The sequence below is a fragment of the Schistosoma haematobium genome, chromosome 1 (assembly GCF_000699445.3).
Source record: "Schistosoma haematobium chromosome 1, whole genome shotgun sequence".
Taxonomy (NCBI): Eukaryota; Metazoa; Platyhelminthes; class Trematoda; order Strigeidida; family Schistosomatidae; genus Schistosoma; species Schistosoma haematobium.
Window position 1 is genome coordinate 86,528,369 of NC_067196.1, and position 6,581 is coordinate 86,534,949.

Below are 6,581 nucleotides of genomic sequence, written 5' to 3' on the forward strand. Positions count from 1 at the left end.
TCCAGTCAGGATAGAATAACGTCCATTTGTTTTGACTGGTAATTTTCCCTCATCTTCTATCAACTTCTTTATTTATTGTAATTTAGATTTGATTGATTGAACAATTATTGGTTGAATAGCCGGGTGGTAATATTTGTTTAGGTAACGATTTACATTTAAATTTATGATGAATTATAGAACCGCTATTTACCCGATTACTTGTTTTGATTTCGACGGGAAAGGGCGCGTGTCTAAAGTCCCCGGTCGGCTATTCTTCAACATCCAAACCGAAGTTTGGATCTTACAGTTCTAAACAATTATTACTTGGCCGAAATCCTTTGGTAATCGTTCACGGATTTTCTGGAAATAATTGGTCGTTTCGCTTAAAATGCCAGTTAATCGTCGAAGGAAATCAAGCTCAAAGTTCGTCGATGTTAATGAAGAATCCCCTATTGTCAAGCAAGTACCTTTTGACGTCCTTAAGGGTCATGGTTCAGACTCAAATAGGGTTGATTCTCATGGTAGTGATTCTAGTCTTAATCCGATGTCAGATGACGTAAAAGATCTTAGTTTAAAGGAGAAGCAAAGGCCTAAATTACCAGGAAAGAGCATGTTGCCTATAGTTCATGTTGTTGGCCCAGAACTACCAAAGGTTGAACTGAGTTATTTCGATGGAGAGCCAAGAGGATACTGGAAGTTTATAAGGCAATTTGAGACGTATTTAGCATCAGGAGTCACGGATGATAGCCAGCGCTTGCTCTATTTGATACACTATTGTAAGGGCAAGGCTAAAACAGCTATTGAAGGTTGCGTCATGATGGAGGCATCCTCTGGCTATAAAAGAGCAAGGGAGATTTTAAAACGTTTTTCCGGACAGTCTCACGTAATTGCTCGAGAAACACTAGAGGACTTATTTAGTGCTGTGAATTTTGAGTATATTGACGGGGACCAACTATCAAACTTGGCTATTAAAATGGAAAACTGTGCTATGGTCTTGGAACAGATGAATTATACTTCTGATCTAAATTCCTTAGTTACTTTGGAAAGAATAGTGAGACTCTTGCCTCAACCTATGCAAGCCCAGTGGGCGGACTGGGTGGATAAATTGACTGAAGATAACAGGGAACCTACCTTCGACGAGCTCACTCAGTTTATCGCATCGCGTGCGAGAGTGGCTTGTAGTAGATTTGGACGGTTAGCAAACCGTTCAAGGAAAGGGCATAACGTAAAGACGAACTGTCACGTGCAATCAGAGCAAGGGAATAGTTCGACAACGAAAACTAAATGTAGTATGTGTTCCTACGACCATGCCATTGATAAATGTCCACAGTTCTTAGCGCTTACAGTCCAAGACCGATGGTCTCACGCTAAAAGCAAGGGCATCCGTTTCGTCTGTCTTAGACAAGGACATAGAGTTAAGGAATGTAAGCTGACGAAGCGTTGTAACGTTGAGGGTTGTGAAAAGAAACACCATTCTTTGTTGCACAGCGAGAGTGAGAAACCTGGTATCTCGAATTGTTGCGGATATACTAAATCACTAATCAGTCAAGTGTGTTTAGGCATGATTCCCGTACGGTTGAAATCGCGAAAGGCCGAGATTGTGGGTTATGCTCTGTTGGACAACGGTTCTGATGTGACACTGATAAAATCAAACTGTTTGAGGTCTCTCGGGCTGAGCGAAGACGAAGCATCAGTTGAGACTGTGGGCGGTAATAGAACAATGAAGGTCACGAGTGCGCCTTTTGAGGTGTATTCTTTAGATCGATCTGAACATGTTACGATTGAAGGAGCTCTGATTGTGGCAGGTATACCAGGTCATAAGCCAACAAAGTCAGCAATGAACAACCTAGTTAAGTGGCCGCATTTAAGTGATGTGCCAATAGATAGCGTAGATTCTGAAGAAGTTTTACTGTTGATTGGTTGCGACGTACCAGAAGCACATTGGGTGTTAGACCAACGGTTGTGTGGAAGGAAGAACCCGTACGCTGTGAAAACGTTGCTGGGGTGGACGGTTTTCGGACCTGCGTCGTATTCGGAATATAGGAAAAGAGTTGTTAATCATACCAGTAAATTACAGACTTTGGAGAACGAAATACGTAAACTTTATGATGTAGAGTTTTCTGATGTTTATTCAAATGATAAATCAATATCACTAGAAGATAAGGAGGCTATAAAGATTGTGGAAGGTGACACGCGCTTCGACAACAGTCATTTTGTAGTTTCTATACCGTGGAAAAAGAATCCAGATATGAAAGTGGATAATTATGAAGTAGCGAACCGTAGAATACAAAGTTTGAAGGGTATGTTGTCGAAGGATGTCAGTCTGCACATCAAGTATATCAAAAGTACTGAAAGTGATTTTACTAAGACTTATGCGGAGAGGGTCTTTGAAATATATCTGCAGTCTTATTATCGCCCTCGATGGTATTTACCTCATCATGCAGTATTAAACATGAAAAAACCAGATCTTAGAGTGGTCCTTGATTGTGCCGCCCAGTTTGCAGGGGTTTCCCCAAATGATATGATTTATCAAGAACCCGATGCCACCGCTGAGTTAAGGTGTATATTAATAAGTTTTCGCATGGAGGCAGTTGCAATCCCTGCAGATGTTGAAGAAATGTTCATGCAAGTGAAGGTCCCTGAGTCTGATCGAGGAGCTTCAAGATTTCTGTGGTGGCAGGAGGGAGACATGTCGAGGGAACCATCTGAGTTTCAAATGACATCCCATCCATTTGATGCCACATCCTCGCTGTTTCGTGCGAACTTTGCCTTGAATAAGACGGCCCAAATATTCTCTGACGGTTATGATGGTTATGTTGTAGATGATGTCAAGAATAATTTCTATGTTGATGATTGCTTGATATCCATTCCCGCTTGTGATCAAGCAAAGAGTTTCGTTAAGCATATAGGTGAATTATTATGTAGAGGAAGTATACAAAAAATGACCGATCTTGAATCTTGGTTCAAATGTCCTACTTTATTGCATGGCGAATTTTATATAACAATCACTGACTGTCCGGAACCTACTCCTGACGATATTGAGTTTAGAAAAACTGCTGTGGTTAACTTGAGTAGTATAAAGTACAACATGACACCTGCTCTCTTTTATTATTCCGAGTGGTTGAAATTAGTCAGAGCTGTAACCTGGTTTAGAAGGTTCATCGAATTCCTGATGGTACTTCGTTTGCCGAGTTGTGAAGGATCCGTTCATCTAGGATGTTTAAAGGTCAAAGAGCTTGAGATTGCCAAGCGTAAGATTTTATTGATGGTTCAGAGAGAAGTGTATGGAGAATTACTCAGTGAATTTAAAAACAGCAGTAAAGTAGTAGGCCATGATGATCTGAAAGGTTTATCGTTGATAATGCTTGATGGGTTACTCTGCGTTGGAGGTCGACTAAGATACTCAGATTTCCCAAATGCTTTTAAATATCCAGTAATTTTACCCAGTCGACACTTAGTGACGGAAATGATAATTAGACATTGTCATAAAGAACAAGGACACATAGGAAGATCATTAGAAAAAGGGTATGGATATGTGTTTACTTGTTTGCAAACATGGGCAGTACATATTGAAATGATGTGTAGTTTGATTACTGATTCATTTTTAATGGCCCTATTACGTTTTATTGGAAGAAGAAGGAAACCTCCGGAGATTTACAGTGACAGCGCGTCAAGCTTCGTGGTGACAGTTTCTGAGTTAAGCAAGTTTGTGCAGCAGTCGAACCAGAAGATAAACATTGAATTGTCAGCGAGGCCCTCATCCAACAGCATGGGTGGAGTTTGGGGAAGAGTGATTAGGTCTATATCACGACTGTTATTGTTGATCACCAGAGAACAGGTGAAGCAGGTCTCCTTGAAGCTTTGGAGTAGTCTTTGTTGTTATTAATGTAGTTAGGTCGAGTAGGCGTACTGTTGTAAGTCCTACTCGTTCCTATAGTGTAATATGTTATACAATGAACCATGACCGTAGGCATCAAGGTAGCTTGTGTGGTATGGAGGGATTTTGGGGGCCGGTGTAAGATCCATTTCGAAGGTTTTGTGTGTTGGTGAAAATCCCTCCATGTATATACTTGTACTTTGTTCCTATTGATCCCCTTAGTTGTACATTGTTGTATTTTGATTACATTTGAATTGTTAATACTTGTATTTTTTATTATAGTTTTTGTTTTTCTTGCGCATTCACTAAGTTTGTGTTTCTTCCTGAACTGCATCTGTGTTGTTTTACTTGACACTTGTTCTTGGCGGTAGCCATATTGATTTGCTCCTCCTTTCGTGTGTGTGTTCTATCCAGTCAGGATAGAATAACGTCCATTTGTTTTGACTGGTAATTTTCCCTCATCTTCTATCAACTTCTTTATTTATTGTAATTTAGATTTGATTGATTGAACAATTATTGGTTGAATAGCCGGGTGGTAATATTTGTTTAGGTAACGATTTACATTTAAATTTATGATGAATTATAGAACCGCTATTTACCCGATTACTTGTTTTGATTTCGACGGGAAAGGGCGCGTGTCTAAAGTCCCCGGTCGGCTATTCTTCAACATCCAAACCGAAGTTTGTATTTTACACTGACAGTAGTGTGATGCTTCTGTAGTTTTCACATCTGCTTAGATCTCCTGTCTTTGGAATCTTGACGAGGCGTCCTTCTTTCCAGTCCATCGGCACTTGTTCCTCTTCCAAAATCTTCTTGAATAGAAGATGAAGCATGTTTGTAGTTACTTCGATATCTGACTTCAGTGCTTCAGCTGGTATATTGTCGGGTCCAGCTGCTTTCCTGTACTTGATGTGTCTGATGGCCATTCTGGGTTCTTCCGTCGTTGGTGGATTGAGATTTATAGGAAGATCTGTGTATGCTGCTTCGATGTCCGGTGGATTCAGTGGCTGGCCCATTCAAGAGTTCTTCATGTAATAATGAAAACACCTCTAATTATCACGGTCCAGATGTAACAAGGCTTTCCGGAGACTTTAGTTAGTATGTGATATGCTATGGGCAATCCTATGGCGGGGACTTTACTTCTCATTCCCATCTACAATTCGTGCCTCACCCACGAAATTGCAGTCGACCAAAATTCGAAGACGTGAAATTTATCGTAATACAGTCTTCGAATCCTTTTACGATCCGAAAGAACTAAATGGCTCGACACTTGATTTTACATTGTATGAACAAAGTGGGACAAAAAATGAAGTCACCGAGTTTGTTAGGAATTGATGAGAGGGATATAAAACTTAAATCTCCATATCGAAACTCCTATGGTTAAATGTTGTTAGGATCAAAAAGATTCACAGTTAAGCGAACCACATTTCATGGTCACTCTGATCGGTTTCTGGTTTTCTTGATTTATGGTTCACAGATCTGTCCATCATCGGTAGTTCAATAACCCTGGTCTCACAGATAAAATACAGTAGTTTTTTTTCTTACCAAAATAAGAATACTGACAGGATCAACTGTAACATCCTGGGACGAAATTTATCGACATTTTTATACCAGTTATTGTTAAGTGCATCGGTGTATTAGCTAATGTTAGTCGCCTAATTATTCAGATAACTTAAAAAGTGTGGTCATGAAGAGGTAACTGTTGTTTACAGAAACCTTAGAAGACAAGTAAAGCTGAGCTGACACACCACTTTGCTGAGGAAACAGGTGATACACTGGTCTGTATACTTAAACATCAAATCATCACATTTCTGCTCAACATCTCAGTTACGCGGTCATCCTTCAACTCTGTATGGAAAATAAGTTCACTGCAATTTTGATATAGTTGGCAGGTAACCATGAGGTTTCTTCGGTACTAAATAATCTTCAAAACAGCCATTATAATGGCTTTCAGTTAGGTTGACTTCTCAGTAATGGTATTTGGTCTGAATAACTCCGTTTTGATGTACCAATGGATTGCATATGATATATTTTTGGTGGTCTTCAACCATACGATATCTCAATCACATTCGAACAAACACTTTTCGACTAACCTACTCTTATGTACTTATGCTCCGCTAACAGTAATGAAAGCATTTGCTCAACAACAGGTAAATGGTAGAACTTTAGTGACTTGGGGATCTGACTCCAAGTAGATCGTATGAATGATTGTTATTGAATGATTTCTGTCGAAATGTATATGTCACCTATCCTCGTATATAATCATCGGCTTGAATAGCGTAAACCAATAACGGAATTAAACAAGTCAAATACAAGAATGAATTTCGAATACGTATATTCCATACAGTCTTTGATCCAGACAAAATATTGGAGAGGCGAATGGAATAGAGCGAAGCGAAACGACGCGCAGTGAAGACAGCGGGTAAGCCAACTCCATTTAGTCAAGCGTTAATCAATATTTATAGTCACACAAAAATGGGCTACAGACATGTGATGAATGGTGGGATGATAAGTGCGGACAAATATACGCTCATATAAAACAGTCAAGAGTGATAAGTGAATAATTAACAAGGTCAAAATATGACCCAAGTAGAATAAATAGATTGACCTGTTCGAAAGTTAGAATAAGGTATATGGGCTTAACACAGTAACCGACCCCACAGGGCCACCCCCGTACAGGGCCCATAGTGACTCCTAGATCCATCACAAAAGCGCTAGCGCGAAT